Source organism: Pongo abelii, chromosome 3 (genome assembly GCF_028885655.2).
Source record: "Pongo abelii isolate AG06213 chromosome 3, NHGRI_mPonAbe1-v2.0_pri, whole genome shotgun sequence".
NCBI lineage: Eukaryota > Metazoa > Chordata > Mammalia > Primates > Hominidae > Pongo > Pongo abelii.
This window is the reverse complement of record NC_071988.2, coordinates 192,267,434-192,287,749: the sequence shown is the minus strand read 5'-3', so window position 1 is coordinate 192,287,749 and position 20,316 is coordinate 192,267,434. Positions and strand designations below refer to the sequence as shown.

Here is a 20,316-nt window from a genome sequence, read left to right as displayed (position 1 = left end):
AATCCACTCTGAGAAATGGAGTTAAGATAGACAAAAGATCACAAAAGCTCCATAGGGATGGGTCTTGTAAGACAAAATTTCCCTGAGTCTGACACGTTCAGTATAAAAAGTGTCTTGCTTAAAATATTATGTGTCTCAGATTCCCAGTCTTTTCAGACTGTCCATCTAATGTGAACCAAAAAATTCATGCCCTCTATTCTAAACAATTGATGAAAAGTTTAAATTTTTAAAAAGACATTCCCAGATGGTAGAGACTAAGAGAGAGTACCTCCATGTAGCCACAAAGTCAAGTTCTTAAGGACATAAAACAAGATAAGAGGGAAACCTCATCTGATTTTTGTATTAAGGACTCACAGAAAAGTTTGTCTGAACACATGCTGGTCTATCCAGAACTGTAAAAACTGACCAGCATGCAGGATCAGCTTGAACAGCAGGCATAAAGGGGTTCTAGGCCCATGTTCTATCCAATGCTACCCCTCTTTATGACAGAACAACACAGAAAGACAAAGGAAAATGGCAACAGAAAAGGCTATTTCTGAGAGAAAAGGGGTCACACAATATGAGTATTCATGCCACAAAGTACTGAAAGTACACCAGGGACACTACAATGCAAGACTAGTCAAATTCCTTTTTCCTGTTAATCAAAACCTTGCAGATGAGACTGTGATTTTTACCATCTGCTCACTGGGGTACACAGAGAAAGACAGGCCAGTAGCCTAGTTGGTAGGAAATTTTTATCCCTTTGCCAGCAGATCAGTCTCTTGGTTTCTCTTCACTGTAGCCTCTAGAAGAGAAGAGCAACTCTGATGATCATCCTGTTCTGTTGGGGGCAATAGGCTCTTGGCCCTCTAAATGATCACTAAAAGTCACTGACAGGAGGCAGATTGATTAATAAGAGAAAAGGCATACAAATGTATTTAATGTATATATAAGGGAGCCTTTGGTGTGAAGACCCAAATTCCCAAAGAGTTACAGAAACTTATATACCATCCTGAGGCCACAGTAAGGAACACAGACTCAGAGCACAGCCAGAAACAGGTAAATCAGGGTTAGTGGCAAGACAGGTTAAGACAGAAAGAAAGAAAGAAGCTTGGCTAGCAAAGATGGCCTTGTTATGTGGACGAAGCCTCCCTCAGAGGGAACAGATGGTAAATGTTTCTTTTCAGGCTTTAAAAGGCATCAGACTGTCAGTCTCTCCTGGATCCAGGGAAAGGCATAGGAAAGGGAGGAAGGCAAGTTTACTTTCATGGGTATTCTCTACAGATGCAAATTCTCCCCACTTAAGACAGCTGTGCAGTGCTACTTCTGACAGGATGGCCAAGTGGCAGCCATTTTTAAACATGTCAAAGGAATATATTTTGGGGTAAAATACTTTAATTTCCTTCAAAGAGTTTCTACCCTCAAGTAGTTTACCAACTATTGGAAAGAGAGATGCTTATAAGCAATGTTGTAGATACTGTGATAAACCTGCACAACGTTGTAAAACCAAAGAGAATGGCTGAGATGAGTCTCAATTAATTTAGAGGTTTATTTTGCCAAGATTGAGGATGTACCCAGGAAAAAGACACACAAACCACAGTAGGATCTGTGCTCCATACTTTTTCCAAAGAGGATTTTGAGAGTTTCAACACTTAAAGGGGAAAAAACAGGCAGAAGGGAAAAGAAAAAAAGAGGGAGGAAGGTATGGTCACATTCTTGTGAGGCTTTGATTAGAGCTCAATGAATCCACATGTTGTAAATGAAAAGGAGGTGGTAGAGGGAAAAATAAATTATGTATTTGTCTCATGCTTAGTGTTGCACGCTTAGTAAACCTGCACTTTACAAAAGATAAACAGAGAGAGTACAGGGAAAAGTCAAATAGGGATTTGTCTCAGGTTCGGTGAGGGGATGATTTCTAGTCTCCTTTTGTCCCATACCTGTGAAGATAAGCTGTTGATTTACATTGTCAGCATGAGAGAGGTCACCTGCAGAGACATGTGACCTTCTATCCTGTAGCTATTGGTTTAGGAACAAAAGGAAAGGCAGTTTTGTTGTTGTTGTTGTTGTTGTTGTTTTGGCATGACTCAGTTTTCAAGCTTAATTTTTCCCTTTTGGCATAGTGAATCTAAAGTCTCAAGAATTTTATTTTTCTTTCACAGGGTAATGGTAGGAAGTGGTGAATTAAAACCAGAACGGACATCTGTAGTAAACCTCACAGAAGAAGATGAATTGGACATCAATTATTATACATGTGTCCTTTGCTCTGGTAAGTCAGTTTTCTGAGTCACTGCCCTACACAGACTTCTTTTCTGTCTCCTTATGCAATCATCTCCCTCCCTTCCTCCTACTCTTTCCTATTTTACCCATCCATGTGCAACAGATTATCTCAGTTATACTCTGGAGTCTTTTAAGCAGCTCTGGTCTCAATTTTCAAACCCACACTATTTAAAGTGGACAGCTTCTGTAAGCAATGGCTGTAATACTGTATGGGTTTCTAAAAAGCAGACCACAGAATCTCATAAAATGCAAACTGAAAACCTCATCCATCTCAGGACATGTCCCAGAGGCACACTGCAAGGTGGACAGTGCTGACCATGGCATGTTCATGCACTACCAATACATCATAGGTAAGATCCAGCCTGCCTTGGAAAGGCTCCACATGCTTTTCTGATTGAAACAAGAACAGACAGACACTAGGCAGGCATTCTCTCTTCACAGGAGTACAGCTGCCATAGCAACCAGTATGGAGCAATAGAAAGGAAAGAAACACCCAAATACCCTGCCAGCCAGGTCCACCAAGTCAACTCTGGAAATCAATGTAATATGTTAACGAAGCTATTCCTGCCAACACCCACATATCCAAAAACAACAACAGCCACAACAAAATCCTAAAACCTGTCAAGTGAGAATATTTCCCTGTTGTTCAACAAATCCCATTGTCTGGATGCAAGATGTTCGCATGGATTAATGCCACGGTTGCATCGTCAGTTACAATTTCTACTATTACCTCTATGAGTATACATACTCACTGAGGAGACTTGAAAAAAATACAAATAGATCATCCTGTGTTTTTTAAATGTTATAATAATAAAATTCACAACATTCATGTCTGTTTCCCTTCTCCCAGATAGTATTAAAATATTCTGTTATTTTAATATCTTATTCCAGATTTTAGCAACTTTTTCCCCATGTTTGCTAAGCAGGCTGTTTCTCAGAGCAGAATCTGAAACTTCAGTGGAATGCTGTGAACCCATATGACTAAGTCTAATATCTTGTAAAACAAAGGTACCTTAAATTGTTAATTCAGATTTTAGCCAAAACGCTCCTAATCAACATACAGCATTCTCTTCAACTACTACTAATAATAATAATTAAACTTCATGCCTTATAAAAATTGGCTGGATGCAGTGACTCACGCCTATAATTCTAGCACTTTGAGAGGCTGAGGCAGGTGGATTGCTTGAGCTCAGGAATTCGAGACTAGCCTGTGAAACATAATGAAACTCTGTCTCTACCAAAAATATAAAAATTAGCCAGGCAGGTGGCATGCACCTGTGGTCCCAGCTATGTGAGGGGTCAGGAGCACTGAGTGGGAGGATCCCTGGTGCCTGGGAAATCAAGGCTGCAATGAGCAGTGATCACACCACTGCACTTCAGCCAGGGTGACAGAGCGAGACCCTGTCTCAAAAATAAATAAAATTTAAAATATTTTGCATAGATTATTTAAATTTTATTATTATGGATACAAACCTCTTTTTGGCTTGTTCTCATTAGTTATATCATTGATTTTGTATTTTCCTTGTCACTGATGGCCACACCTACAGAGGAAGCCCTTGTGGTTCCCACACTACCCCCAGATATCCTTGAAAAAGATCTTTGCTTTCCTGCCCCATGCTTCAGGAGCGCAAACCCTATGGGCAAGCCCCCATTCTTTGGGTAGAGATATGCAGTGGGTTAACCATCAGACCCTGAGCTTTCTAACTATATAATAATTATTAGTCCAAAAAAGATGACATCAGCGAGCCTGCTTGGGCTGTTTCAGAGACAAAGAGATTTTCAAAATCATAACTCCAATCTAATCCTTGCTTTACTAGATCCTTTCTTAACATGTTCTAACATAAAATATTCTCAATTTCAATTTTCCTTTCCTTTATTTGATACTAGATTTGATAAATGAATTGTCATATAGTCACCTGTTTGTTGACATATTGCCCAAGATTTATTTTAAAATCTATAACATTTTAGTGGACTGATTAGTGTTTTCAAGGCTCTTGAATTTATAATAATTATTTTATTTAATTTATTAGCAGCAGTTCTTCTATCTGGTAGATTCAGGTTAGTTTGCTTTCCATATCAGCTTTACCTAAAACTCTTTATCTTCCTTAGAAATGATTGGCTCATGTGTACATTTTCTATAAAAATATTCATTACATATGTGAAGAATTACCCCCAAACAATTATCTATTTATGCACGATAAAGGTTCATCTTATTTTATTGTGTTTAGCTTATTAAATTTCACAGATACTATGATTTTCACAAATTAAAAGTTTGTGGCAATCCTGTATCAAGCAAGTCTATCAGCCATTTTTCCAAGAGCATGTTCTCACTTTGTGTCTCTGTGTCACATTTTAGGTAATCCTACAATATTTCAAATGTTTACATTACTGTTATTTCTTTTATGGTGCTCTGTGATAAGTGATATTTGATTTTACTACTGTAATTGTTTGGGGGCACCAAGATTTACACCCATATAAGACACCAAATTTAATACATAGACAATATGTGTGTTCTGACTGCTCCACCCTCCAGCCATTTCCCACATCTCTCTTCCTCTCCTTAGGCCTCCCTATTCCCTGAGATGCAACAATATTGAAATTGGGCCAATTATGAACCCTACAATAGCCTCTAAATGTTCAAGTGAAAAGAAGAGTCATGTCTCTCACTTGAAATCAAAAGCTAGAAATGATTCAGCTTAGTGAGGAGGGTATGTCAAAGGCTGGCAGAGGCTGAAAGCTAAGTCTCTTGCACCAGACAATTAGCCCAATTGTAAATACAAAAGAAAAGTTCTTGAGGAAAATTAAAAGTGCTACTCTAGTCAACATGTTACCAGCAGTGAATCCATATGGCCTGCAGCAACCTCAGTTCTTGCCTCCTCAGAAGAAATAATTGGACCAGGGAGGCATAAGGCAGAAGGAGAGACCGAGGCAAGTTTTAGAGCAGGAGTGAAAGTTTACTTAAAAGCTTTACAGCAGGAATGAAAGGAAGTAAAGTACACTTGGGAGAGGGCAGAGTGGGTGACTTGAGAGATCACTTGATGTCGCCTGACATTCCTGGTGGGGGTTGGGAGCCCTGTCCTGCCCTGCTCATGTTTAACTAGCTACCTACTGTAACATTTCCCCCTCTGGAGTCCAAGACTCCAATTCTTTGGGGAAAATGGATGAAAGTCAGTCTTCTGTAACTGCTTCCTGCTGACAGAGGGGCAGTAGTGGTGGTTCTGTGGGTCTTGGCATCTTACTAGCTGTCAGGGCGGGGTTGGCTCTGTGGGTTGTAAAAAGCATCCAGCCAGGCTTAAGGGAGACAGGGGCAAGATTTTGCCTCTGTTGTATCCCATTGATGGGCAGTCTAGAGGCCCAATGTAGAAGGGTGACTCTTAAATATTTGAGTGGTCAGTATCCTTCACTGAGGATCATCTGGAGCTTGATGGCCTGAAGGTGAAAGGGGACAAATCAAGTTATCAGATTTAGCAGAATGGTTAAAAAAAAAAAAAAAGAGGAAGATGACAGCTCCAAAAAATCCTAGGGCTACCAACACACCTAGGTAGCTGGTGGGTATAGTCACACCTGCTAAGACTTGGGTGCATGGAGTTGCTAGCTGATTCTAATACATGCCCAGAATTAGAATATTGATCCAGATTTTTACACTACCCATCCATCTTTTCTTCTGAGCTGCAGCCAGAGATCACTGATTGTTTCACAGGAATAAGAAGGGTTAGTCTAAATTGCTGACAAAAACTCAAAAATAACTGATGAGACTAGAATCTAAATACAGGTGTACAGTAATTCTTGAAACATAATTTTTCTCTCTCCAATCCTCATTTTTATTAAAAACAAATCATGATAGGACTGATTTGTTGTGAAATAAGCTTCAGTCTTAATATACGTGGCCTGGTTATTTGCACAAAGCATAACAAGAATAATTATTTGCCATTTAGCCTTCTGATACAGTTTTGATTTCTGTCCCCACCCACATCTCATGTCAAATTTTAATCCCCAGTGTTGGAGGAGGGGCCTGGTTGGAGGTGACTGGGTCATGTGGGCAGTTTCTAATGGTTTAGAACCATCCCCCTAGTGCTGTCTGGTGATAGACGTCTCCACAGATCTGCTCATTTAAAAGTGTGTAGCACCTGCCCGCCTCTCTCTCTTTCTCCTACTCCAGCCGTGGTGGATGTGCCAGCTACCTCTTCATCTTCTGCCATGATTGTAAGTTTCCTGAGGCCTCCCCAGAAGCAGAAGCCTGGACAGCTGGCAGAACCATGAGCCGATTAAACCTCTTTTCTTTATAAATTACCCAGGTTCAGGTATGTCCTTATAGCAGTGCGAGAACAGACTAATACAGCTCCTCTTTTCCTTTTTTCATTTGTTCTTTTAAATTTCTTGCATCAATGTTTTATAGTTTTCTATGTAGAGATCTTTCACTTCTTTGGATAAGTTTATTCCTAAGCATTTTATTTTATTTGTAACTACTATAAGTAGGATTACTTTCTTGATTTCTTTTTCAGATTGTTCACTGGTGGTATGTAGAAATGCTACTGATTTTTTATGTTGATTTTGTACCCTGCAACTTTACTGAATTTGTCTGTTAGTTCTAATAGTTCTTTGGTGGCATCTTTAGGATTCTCCAAATGTAAGATCATACCATCTGAAGACAAGAATAATTTGACTTTTTTCTTTCTAATTTGGATGCCCTTTATTTATTTCTCTTGACCAATTGCTCTAGCTAGGATTTCCAGTACGATGTTGAATAACAGTGGTAAAAATGGGCATACTTATCATGTTCCAGATCTTAAAGGAAAGACTTTTAGTTTTTTGCTCTTCAGTATAATGCTAAAGGCAGGTCTGTCATATTTGGCTTTTATTGTGTTGAGGTATGTTCTTTCTATCCCCAGTTTTTGAGGGTTTTTTTTAATCATGAATGGGATGTTGAATTTTATCAAATGCTTTTTCAGCATCAATTGAAATGATCATAAGGTTTTCATCCTTCATTCTGTTGATAGGATGTATCACATTGATTGATTTGTGTATGTTGAACCAACCTTGTATCCCTGAGGTAAACTCTGCTAGGTCATGACAAATGATCTTTCTAATTCACTGACGAATTTGGTTTACAAGTATTTTTGAGGATTTTTGCATTGATATTCATCAGAAATATAGGCTCATTGTTTTCTTTTTTTTATGTGTTTTTGTCTGCTTTTGGTATCAGGGCAATACTGGCCATATAGAATGAGTTTGAAAGTATTCACATATCCTCTATTTTTCAGAATAGCTGGATAGGATTTGTACTAGTTCTTCTTCAATGTTTTGTCGATTTCAGCAGTGAAGTCATTGGATCTCAGGGTTTTCTTTGCTGGGAGACAATTACAGCTTTGATCTCATTACTTGTTATTGGTCTATTCAGGTTTTTAATTTCTTCATGATTCAATCTTGTAGCTTTTATGTGTCTAGGAATTTATCCATTACTTCTGGTTTTCCGATTTATTGGCATATAAGTTGCTTATAGTCCTTTGAATTTCTGCAGTATCAATTGTAATGTGTCATCTCTGATTTTATTTATTTGTGTCTTTTTTTCATAGTCTGGCTAAAGGTTTGTTAATTTTTTTGTTTTGTCAAAAAAACAACTTTTTATTTTGTTGATCTTTTGCACTTTTTATTTAAATGTTATTTATTTATACTCTGATACTTATTATTTCTTTTCTTCTACTAATTTGAGGTTTGGTTTGCTCTTGCTTTTCTAGTTCTTTAAGATGCATTGTTAGATTGTTTATTTGAAGTTTTTCTACTTTTGATGTAGGCACTTTTTGCTATAAATTTCCCTCTTAGTATGGCTTTTATTGTATCCCATAGGTTTTTGTATGTTGTTTTTCCATTTTCACTTGTTTCAAGAAATTTTTTAATTTCCTTCTTAATTTTTTCATAGATTCAGGGGTCATTCAGGAGAATATTGTGTAATTTCATGGGTTTGTATAGTTTCCAACATTTCTTTTGTTATTGATTTCTAGTTTTATCCCACTGTGGTCAGAGAAGATATTTGATATGATTGCAATTTTTTTGAATTTCTTGAAAAACTTGTTTTGTGGCCTAACATACGCTCTATTCTTGAGAATGATCCACGTGCTGAGGAGAACAGTGTATATTCTCTAGTGGCTGGGTACAATGTTCTCTAAATATTTATTAAGTCCATTTGGTCTATAATACAGATTAAGTCTGTTGTTCCTTTGTTGATTTTCTGTCTGGATTATCTACCCAATGTTGAAAGTGGGGTATTGAAGTATTTAGCTATTATTGTGTTGGGGTCTATCTCTCTCTTCTTAGCTCTAATAATATTTGCTTTATGTATCTGGGTGCTCCACAGCTGGGTACATATATCTATTTACAACTATTATATCCTCTTTCTGATTTGGTCCGTTTATCATTATATGATGACTTTCTTTGTCTCATTCTAAAGTTTTGTCTTGAAATATATTTTATCTAATATAAGTATTGCTACTCTTGCTCTCTTTTTCGTTTCCATGGTTTCCATTAGCATGGAATATCTTTTTCCATCCCTTTATTTTCAGTCAGTGTGTGTCTTTATAGGTGAAGTGTGTTTCTTGTAGGCAACAGATCATTACTGGGTCCTACTTTTTTTCATCCATTCAGCCTCTCTTTGTCTTTTGATTGGAGAGTTTAGTCCATTTATCTTCAACATTATCAATGTTATCATTAATAAATCAGAACTTACTACTACCATTTTGTTATTTGTTTTCTGGTTATTCTGTGGCCTTCTCTTCCTTCTTCCTTCATTCTTTCCTTCCTTCCTTCCCTTCTTCGTGTCTTCTCTCTTTCTTGCCTTCCTTTTTAGTGAAATTGATATTCTCTGGTGGTATGTTTTAATTTCTTGCCTTTCATTTTTTGTGTGTCTGTTGTAGGTTGCTTATTTGAAGTAACCATTATGCTTAATGACATTTTATAACCCATTATTTTAAGCTGATAACAACTTAACTGATTGCAAAAACAAACCACAAGCAAAGAGAAAACTAATAAAACCTCTCTACTTTAACTTCATCTTCCACCCTGCTTTTTAACTTTGTTTTTTCTATTTATATATCATTATTTTGTCTATGTCTTAAAAAGTTGTTGTAGTTATTTTCGAAAGATTTGTCTTTTAGCCTTTCTACTCAAGATATGAGTAGTTAACACACTACAATATAGTATTATAATATTCTGTATTTGTCTATTACCAGTGAGTTTTGTAGCTTCAGATGATCTCTGGTTGCTCATTAACATCCTTTTCCTTCATTTTCCTTTTCTTAATTTAATTTTCATTTTTTAAACATTTCATTGCTTTTTATTTTCTTTTTTTCTTTCTTTCTTTTTTTTTTTTTTTTTGAAACAGGGTCTCACTCTGTCACCCAGTCTTGAATGCAGTGATGCAATCTTGGCTCACTGCAACCTTTGCCTCCCAGGCTCAAACAATCCTCCCACCTCTGTCTACCCTGGAACAAGAAGGGAACCTGCTATCTGAAGGGAAGGACCCAGTCCTGGCTGGATTCACCACCTGCTGGTTAAAGAGCCCTTGGGCCTTGAACAAACATCAGTTGTAGCCAGGCAGTAGTTGCCCGGGGCCTGGGATGGTGATGGCCACAGGAGAGGGTCTAGAAATGTTGTCCAGGAATTAGGGCCTAGAATCAGGAACGTTAGAAATCTACTTGGTGCTTCATTTTACTGTAGCTGAGGTAGTACCCAGGTTGCAAGACAAAGTCCTTTTCACTCTTTCTTTTCCTTTCCTCGGGCAGGAACAGTCTCTCCCATGGCCACCGCTGTCCCAGGCCCTTCACGACTACTGCCAGGCCACCGCTGATATTTGTTCAAGACCCAAGGACTCTTTAGTCAGCAGATGGTGAATCCCACCAGGACTGAGTCTGTCTCTTCAGTACAGTAAGCTCCCCTCTGGCCCAGGGTGGGTCTAGAAATGTTGTCCAGGAACTAGGGCCTGGATTGAAGAACTTCAGAAATCTACTTGGAGTTTCATTTTACTGTGGCTGAGCTGGTACCCAAGTTGCAAGACAAAATCCTTTTTACTCTTTCCTCTTCCTTCCTCAAGCAGAAGGAAACTCTTCACATGGCCATCACCAGGCCACTGGCAATAACTGCCTAGCTACCACTGATGTTTATTTCAGGCCCAAGGGCTCTTTACTCAGCAGATGGTGAATCCTGCCAGGACTGAGTCCTTCGCATCAGTATAGCAGCTTCCATTCTGGCCCAGAGTGGGTCTAGAAATATTGTCCAGGAACTAGGGCCTAGAACTGGGGACTTTAGGAACATACTTGGTGTCTTATTTTACTATAGCTGAGCTGCAACCCAATTTGCAAGACAAAGTCCTCTTCATTCCTCCCTCTCCTTTTTTCAAAAAGTGTCTCTCCCCATGACCGTCACTGTTCTAGGTCCGTGAGGAGTACTGCCTGGCTGCTACTAATGTTTATTCAAGGACCAAAGGCTCTTTAGTCAGCAGGTGGTGAATTCTGCCAGGACTTTGTTTTTTCCTTCAGGGTAACAGGTTCTTTTCTGGCCCAAGGTGGGTCTAGAAATGTTATCCGGGAGCTAGGGCCTAGAATGGAGATTTCAGGGATCTGCTTGTTGTTTTATGTTACCATGGCTGGGCTGGTATCCAAGTTGCCAGACAAAATCCTCTTTACTCTTCCCTTTCCTTCCTCAAGCAAAAGGAGTCTCTCCTAGGGCTGCAAGCTGTGCTTTCTGGAGTTAGGAGAGGGGTGACACTAGCACTCCTTTGGCCACTCCAGCTGGTGTCTCACTGGGTCACATGCACTGCAAGTCCTGTGAGTGGCTCTGAGCCCAACACTGCACCAGGACTTGCCCAGGAATTGCAATCGTTGTGGCCTAAACTGCCTTTCAAATTTATTTGGGACTACAGAGTGCTTTAGCCCATGGTAAGTGGGGCTAAACAGAACTGAGTTTCTGACCACTGGCATGGACAATTCCCCTTTGGCTAGGGCTGGTCTAAATGGTCCCTCCGTGGGCACTTAGCAGCTGAATTCTGCCTATGTTGCTTTCTGCTGTGACAGAGCAGCATTGAGTTTCAATGCAAGATCCCACAATCACTGCACTCTCCCTCCTGCAAGCACACAGATTCTCTCTCCATGCCACACAGCCACTGCTGAGGGAAAGGGGAGGGGTGGTGTATGCAATTCAAGACTGTCTTTCCTACTGTCTTTAGTGCCTCTTTCCTTGACATGACATTAAAACCAGGTACTGTGATTGCTTCTCTGATTTTTAGTTCTTATGAAGGTGCTTTCTTGTGGGCATAGTTGTTCATTTTGGTGTTCCTGCAGGAGGGGACAATCACTGGAAGGTTCACTTGGCCATCTTGCTCCACCTCTCCACTCAGCAATAAAATATCTTTAAATTAAGGTATGTATATTGATTTTCAGACACAATGCTGTTGCACACTTAGTAAACTACAGTATAGTATAAACATAGCTTTTACATGTACTGGAAAACCAACAAATTTTCATGACTCACTATCCTGAGATACTCACTTTATTACAATGGTCTGGAACCAAACTCACAATATCTATGAGGTATGCCTGTATATATATGCACATGTAGAAGTAGGTACCAAGAGCAACAATTTGCCACAACAAATTTTATGCAGAAACTTGCTGATCTGTTTTTCTCCCTTTACTTCAAACACAAAACACAATAGGGCATTAAATATTTTTAAAACATAAAAAGACAAAAGTGAGTTAAAAACAATTTAGAAATCTATATGAAACCAGAAATAGAATGGAACTACATAGTGGTGTCTGGGATATGAAAACACACATCTATAGGGCTCTGAGCCTCAGTATAGGCTGTCCACCCTAACTCAAAGAATTGTTTCTGAATGGATGCCATTTATGAAGAGCAATTTCATAAGCCTCTGCAGGCAGCCAACCAAGGCTTTTTGCCCAGGGATACTAACCCTCCCTGCCATTCTAGTAACTTTCCTCTCCCTGCCCCGACACACCCCAGCCCACCCAAAGTTTCCATTCTTACCCATAGAGGTCATGATGGAAATTTGGGCCCCAGTTCCCTGCAGCATGTGCAGCCTCTCCTCATATCCCGGGTGGTAATCATAGATACGGGCAGTGAAGATGCACAAGCTCATGTGTCTATTCTCCCTCAGGAACCCAGCCATTTCCTGGGCACAGTTGAAGCAGGAGCTCCAGGAGATGAAGCAGGTGATCCTGTAGCACTGGGCCGTGTCCAGATGCCAAGAAGAAACCAGGTCCAGGAAGCACTGCTCCACATGGTGGCCTTGATAGCCATTGAGAATATTCCCAGCCTAGAAAAGAAAACAAAGACACTGGTCACTTGTGAAGAGGGAGGAAGAACCTGGACCAAATGAGACTAGGGAGGCAAGGAGCCTCCAGCACAAAATTAGAAAAGGCACCAAAATCTCAGTTATCAGAATGAATAAATTTCTATAGAATATTTAAAATGTAAAAATTGAAGCAGCAATTTCAAGACAAATAAATATCAACCATTTAAATACAAAGAGATTGGGAATGAGGATGCTTTATTTTGCCCCAACTCCAATATACTCAGCACAGCACTGTTACTATGTCGTCGTCTTCTTCTTCTTTTTTTTTTTCCCCCAACTATTTGTCTTTATTTAAAATCTTTTGGATGACTTCTGGTATTTCAACTCCTGCAAGGGAATAGGACTGATATGGTTTCGCTGTGTCCCACCCAAATCTCATCTTGAATTGTAGCTCTCATAATCCCCATATGTCATGGGAGGGACAACATGGGGGGTAATTGAATCATGGGGGCGTGTTTTCCCCATGCTGTTCTTGTGATAGTGAATACGTCTCACAAGATCTGATAATTTTATAAAGGGCAGTTCCCCTGCACACACTCTCTTGTCTGCCACCATATAAGACGTGCCTTTGCTCCTCCTTCCCCTTCTGCCATGATTGGGAAGCCTCCTCAGCCATGTGGAACTGTCAGTCCATTAAACCTTTTTTTCTTTATAAATTACCCAGTGTTATGTATGTCTTCATAGCTGCATGAAAATGGATTAATACAGTAATTGGTACTGGTAGAGTGGTGTATTTCTATTAAGATACCCAAAAATATGGAAGCAGACTTTGGAACTGGGTAACAAGCAGAGGTTGGAACAGTTTGGAGAGCTCAGAAGAAGACAGGAAAATGTGGGAAAGTTTGGAACTTCCTAGAGACTCAGAGGGCTCAGAAGACAGGAAGATATAGGAAAGTTTGGAACTTCCTGGAGACTTGTCAAATGGTTTTGACCAAAATGCTGATAGTGATATGAACAATAAAGTCCAGGCTGAGGTGGTTTCAGATGGGGATGAGGAGCTTGTTGGGAACTGAAGCAAAGGTGACACTTGTTATGCTTTAGCAGAGACTGGAGGCATTTTGCTCCTTCCCTAGAGATCTGTGGAACTTTGACCTTAAGAGAGATGATTTAGGGTATCTGGTGGAAGAAATTTCTAAGCAGAAAAGTGTTCAAGTGGAAGCAGAGAATAAAAGTTTGGAAATTTTGCAGCTAACCATGTGATAGAAAAGAAAAACCCATTTGCTGGGGAGAAATTCAAGCCTCTGCATAAATTGGCATAAGTAACAAGGAGCTGAATGTTAATCACCAAAACAATGGGGAAAATGTCTCTGGGGCATGTCAGAGACCTTCACCAAAGCCCCTCCCATCACAGGCCTGGAGGCCTAGCTGGAAAAAATGGTTCCATGGGCCAGGTCCAGGCCCCCCCTGCTGTATGCAGCCTAAGGACTTGTGCCCTTGTGTCCCAGCTCCAGCTGTGGCTAAAAGGAGCCAAAGTACAGCTCAGGCCATGGCTTCAGACGGTGCAAGCCCCAAGCCTTGGAAACTTCTATGTGGTGTTGAGCCTGAGGGTGGAAAGAAGTCAAGAATTGAGGTTGGGAAACCTCTGCCTAGATTTCAGAGGATGTATGGAAACACCTGGATGTTCAGGCAGAAATTTGCTGTGGGGGTGGGGGACCTCATGGAGAACCTCAAGTAGGGCAGTATGGAAGGGAAATGTGGGGTTGGAGCCCCTGCACAGGGTCCTCAGTGGGGCACTTCCTATTGGAGCTGTGAGAAGAGGGCCACAGTCCTCCAGACCCCAGAATGGTAGATCCACTGACAACTTGCACTGTGCACCTGGAAGAGCTGCAGACCCTCAACACCAGCCTGTGAAAGCAGACACTCAACACCAGCACCTGGAAAAGTCACAGACACCCAACACCAGCCTGTGAAAGCAGCCAGAGGGGGGGCTATACCCTTCAAAGCCACATAGGTGGAGCTGCCCAAGGCTATGGGAGCCCATCTGTGACATCCTGTGGACAAGAGCCACAAACCTCTATAGTAGAGCTGATTCTACCTCTCTTGGAATTTTGGAGGAAGCAATGAATACTGCCAGAAGAAAGGAGAGAGTACTAGGAGAGAAAACACAAAACTACCCATTCAAAATGTCAAAGACATGGGGAAAGCAGACACTATGAAATATGGGCCAAGAGAAGCTCAACAGATGGGAATTCACTCTCATGAAGATGAAAATAAGAAAGCAATATGAGAAAGTCCTAAAAACAAGTATATTTAAGACCTGAAAGAATTAGTGGTGAAAATGATATCCACTTTTCAAAATCTAAATAAAGCAGATGAATATGTGAAAGAATCACAAATATGGAAAAGAATTAATCAGAATCCTAGAAATAAAAAATATTTTCATTGATATTTAAAACTTAGCTGGGTGCAGTGGCTCATCCCCATAATTCCAGTAATTTGGAAGGCCGAGGTGTGTGGATTGCTTGAGCTCAGGAGTTCAAGACCAGCCTGGCCAATATGGCAAAACCCTGGCTCTACAAAATCTATAAAAATTAGTCAGGCATGGTGGTGTTCACCTGTTGTCTTAGCTACTCGGGAGACTGAGATAGGAAGATTACTGGAGCCCAGGAAGTCAAGGCTGCAGTGAGCCATACTTACATCACTGCACTCCAGCCTGGGTGACACAGCGAGACCCTATTTTCAAAAAAAGGAAAAAACAACTGAGAAAAATGTACAAACAACTACAAATAATTGAATTAAAAAATCAATACTTGAAAAATATAACTACAAAATCCACAAGGACACAGCACAGTGAGAGTAATAAAATATGAAAGATGTTAAAAGAAATGAGGAATAGATTGAGAAGATTTAAAATACATATAATATAAACAAGTATCCTACATACAATGCATGTAATAGAAAAATGGCATTATATCAAATGAACATTAGCTATTTAACAGCTGAGCAGCCAGCATCCTAAATGACAAGGACAGCATTCCACAGAGTCATCCTATGGTCTTCAGTCTACAGATACATTGTGTCTCTTTCCAAAGACCATACGCATAGACTCAACACACAAGGGTGTTGATTCTGAACAGTTCTCTAAGATAGTACTATTTCTATTTAATTATGAAGTTCTAGAGTTGCCTACCCATTTCATGACAGGTAATATCTGCCATCTCTTGAGCTTTGACTGGCTGTTCTATTATGATGTTTACACTATGGACCTCAGTACATTTCTGTCTCTATCACAATCCAGTGGTTATTTTTGTGTTTCTCTTCTGCACTCCAAACTGCACCCAAATTAATGACTGAGATCTCCAATATACATACCTCAACAGGGATATATTGGCCATAAGGCAAGGCTGTCCACCCTAACTCAAAGAATTATTTCTGAGGTAGATGCCATGTATGAATAGCAATTTTTTCAAGTTACTATGTGCTGTGGTTTGGATTTTGTTTGTCACCACAAAAACTCATGTTGAAGTTTAATTACCAGTGCAGCAGCATTGGGAGGTGGAGACTAATAGGAGGTCTTTGGATCATGGAGGCAGATCCCTCATGAATTGATTCATGCCATCTTATGGGAGTAAGTTTTCACTCTCACAGGACTGGATAAGTTACTACAAGAACAGGCGTTACGAAGTAAGCCCAGCCTTCAGTGTTCGTCTCTTTGCATATGTCTCCTCAGCGTTCCACTTCTCTGCCATGTCTTGACACAGCACACGGCCCTTCCCAGAAGCTGATCAGATGCAAGTATCATGCTCTTATACTTTCCAGCCTTCAGAATCATGAGTCAAATCAACCTATTTTCGTTATAAAGTACCCACCTTCGGGTGTTCTGCTTAGCAACACTAAATGAACTAAGCCACTAAGACACAATCTCGTGATTATTCCTTGATGAGACATGGGCTAGCATAAGAACCCAAAACGGTCTTAAAGCAATTGAGTGTTACTCGTATTGGTTAGTGGTAATTGAATCTATGACCCTGGAGTTGCGAGATAAAAGATATAAGTTTATCCTCTTAGGAGCCCTTCAGTCTTTCTCGAAACATTCCCTTCCTTTGCTGTCTTTCTCACCGTAAACTTCTGGTTGTCCTCTAATCTCTCAGACTATTACATAGGCTCCTTTAGTCATTGACTATAGTGGGCTGAATAGCGTCTCCCAAAAGTCGTGCACACACACAACCTGTGAATGTGATCTTATTTGTACAAGTTGCACATCTCTAAACCAAAAATTTGAAATCCAAAATGCTCCAAAATCTGAAACTTTTTGAGCACCAAAATGATGCCACAAGTGGATGATAAAGATAATGTTAACTCAGCAGGAAAAGTGTCTATAGCTGACATAGTGAAAATCTGTGATGGGCTTTTTTAAGCACTAGAGCAGCATGCATGTATAAGAGAACAAGAAACCATGTCAGCTTATGAAATCAAAGAATGCCTTCTCAGACAAAAACCATTGTTAATGAGGTGAGGCAGATGACTCTGGAGGACAGATTTTTTAAATCCATCCATCAGACTGACTCCTCATCCCTACGGGACCCACTTTCTGCTCCTTCAACTGCTTCTGACATTTCTTCTCATCTAAAATATAAAATACGGTCTACATAACCTTAATCAAAACACAGCATCATATCTAGAGACTGAAATCCTGCCATTGTTTGCTGTTACTGTTGTTTAACAGCTGATACAGGTATTGTGGTGATGCTGCTGTGCTGCTCAGTTGACCTAAACACATTATTTCTTTACTGTACTAATGATTAACAAAATATTTTACTGTTAAGTACTATGTGTGAATAATTATAAGAAAATGATTGCCTATCAGTAGCATATAAACTCAGAGTCAGGAATGATGATGATGCCAAACAACCACAGACGGCCTACATGGGTGGTTCAATGTATACGAACTTTGTTTCATGCACAAAATTATTTTAAATATTGTATTAAATTACTTTCAGGCTATGTGCATAAGGCGTATATGAAATGTAAATGAATTTCATGTTTAGGATTGGGTTCCATCCCCAAGAGATCTTATTATGTATATGCAAACATTCCAAAATGTAAAGAAATCCAAAACCCCCAAATACTTCTGTTCCCAAGCGTTTCAGATAAGGGATACTCAAGAAAAGGAAAGGAGATGGGAGGGGAGGGAAGAGGAGAAGAAAAAAAAGACTTCCTTCTCTCTGCTTTCCTTATTAGCTTGTACCTGCCTCTGCCACAAACATTGTATTATCTGAAATTGTCGACGTCTTAATGTACAAACAGTTGCTTTTCAAGAGTAGTGACTTGTCATAGTTATCTTTTTAAATCAGTTACAGTTCCTAGAACAGAGTAAGAATTCAGTAAATGTTTGGAGAAAGAACCTGGCGTCTTTAATTCTATCCTTGGGCAGTCCTAAGCCAAGCTTCTAAAAAGGCGGTACTGAGCTATGAACCTTGCTCATTTATCTTAGTCCCTCAGGAGAAGCCTTCTGCTGTTGGTGCCTGACAAATCCAAAGTCTGGTTTCTCTGGCAATCAAATTTACCTTCAGTCTTCAGCTTCCATTGTCTGGTAAGCTTTTCCCAACTTAACCCTTGCTTGTCCCTTTCCCACCATTGTGACTATATTCTGCCTAGCATTTTCTGATCACGACCCCCAGTGCCCCTGCATTCCATTAGCCTGCCCTGATGGGCCATTTCTCTGCCTCTCCATCTGGCCTGAATCATCAGCCAGCTTGTAATCAATCAGCACCCTCAACCACCTCACCAGTACAACTCCAGGGCAGGCCAAATAGAAAATTCAGCAAACTGTTTAAGGGTTGAAAACCTGCACCTTAGGATTTCTTAGGATTTGATGATCTCACATCTCTTCAGTTTGGCTTCCTTAAATTATGTTACCACTGATTGGAAAGGGGGTAAAAAAAATCAATTAATTATGTATTTTTAAAAATGCCTATGTAAGGCCAGGTGCGGTGGCTCATGCCTGTAATCTCAGCACTTTCGGAGGCCAAAGTGGGAGGACTACTTGAAGCCAGGAGTTCAAGACTAGCCTGGGCAACACAGGGAGACCCTGTCTCCACGAGGTATTTTTAAAAATTATCCTGGTGTAGTGGTGTTCACCTGTAGTCCCAGTTACCTGGGAAGCTGAGGTGAGAGAAACGCTTGAGCCCAGGAGGACGAGGCTGCAGTGAGCTATGGTTGGCGCCACTGCATTCAAGCCTGGACAACAAAGCAAGACCCTAGACACTCTGTCTCTCAAAATAAAATAAAATAAATAGCCTGTGAATAATAAATACTATAAATCACAGACTGGTGCATCAACGTGCTTATAAAAACCTTTAGTCTTTTCCTTGGCCCAGGACTCCACATTCGTTTGACCAAACAGGTTCCTACTACCAAAGGGAAGAAATTTAAATTGAGACAGAGTCTCGCTCTATCCCCCAGCTCAATTCCCCACTGGAGTGCAGTCTTCGGCTCACTGCAACCTCCGCCTCCCGAGTTCGAGCAATTCTCATGCCTCAGCCTCCCGAGTGGCTGAGATTACAGGCGCCTGCCACCATACATGGCTAATTTTTGTATTTTTTAGTAGAGATGGGGTTTTGCCATGTTGGCCAGGCTGGTCTCAAACTCCTGACCTCAGGTGATCCACCCACCTTGGCCTCTCAAAGTGCTGGGATTACAGGCGTAAGCCACCGCGCCTGGCCAAAGTTTTAATTTTCTTCTAAGTATCTGAGGAAACCACGCTCAGTTAGAGCCCTCCCCCTATCAAAAAAAGCCTGAAGTCCCCAGGAACATCAATATATCTAGTTACAAGTCATAATGTACCTTGGTCTACACGTTATTTAGATGTTTTTAGTGCTTGTTAACTTCTATAAAAATTCAGGGACAACTACTTTTAGAATGGACAAGCTCAAACAGATAAGGATCTGTGTGCATGGATTAACTGAGAACATGCCTTAAAAGTTGCCAAATAGCTTCTCTAGTCAAAAACATTTGGAGGCTGAGGCCTTCAGATTTGCTTAAATGCATTTGTTACTAACAAAAACAGCCAAAGTTTACAAAGTGTTTTTACAATGTGCAGACCACTGCACTGATTAGTTTAATACAGATTATCTAACTTATTCCTGTCAACAGGCCTGTGAGAAAACCAATACACAGAAAGGTTAATTAACTTGTCCAAAGACACCCAGCTATTAAGCCATCAAGTTGGATTTCAACTACTTGAAATCTCTGAATCCAGAAGCATTTTGCCTCTTGGGTTTCTAACAGGTTTACTAATGATACTGTGTCCAGAATTGGTGGGTTCTTGGTCTCACTGACTTCAAAAATTTTCGTCAGAACTCCATCGTCACTCCAAAATGCTGAGATCTTCGAGAAAGTGATGTTGAAATTCGTCTGGGTCGCCGAGGTGCTTCCCAGGAGAGTGCCTAGAGTTTCACTAACCAAAGATGGGTATTTAGCACAGCCATGGTCTGAGCCGGCAAAATGCACAGTCCCAGTGACTGAGAGGAGGCCAGCGGAACGCGCGGGAACGAGGGTGGGGCCGCTCCAGGCTGGGCGCAGCCCGGCAGTCCCCTGCAGTGGACCCAAGCGGCCGCCAGATGGTTCCCGAGGATTAGGATCACGGGCACTTCCGGTCCCCTCGGGCAGCCCTTGGGCTAGCCTCTGGGCCGGCGCCTAGGCCGGCCAACGCGGACGCCGGGTTGCGGTGACTCCCAGCGGCGAGGTCAAGAGTC

The 20,316-nt window shown here is 40.7% G+C and overlaps 1 protein-coding gene across 1 annotated transcript in view; it reads left to right on the top strand.

Moving 5' to 3' along the window:
• Positions 1–20,154: 20,154 nt before the first annotated feature.
• Positions 20,155–20,316, top strand: part of AADAT (aminoadipate aminotransferase) — a 30,185-nt gene continuing 30,023 nt past the window's right edge. Inside the window, exon 1 of the mRNA XM_024246494.2 lies at positions 20,155–20,306. The gene's annotated coding sequence lies outside the window, so the exon portion shown is untranslated. The remainder of the gene's footprint in view (positions 20,307–20,316) is intronic.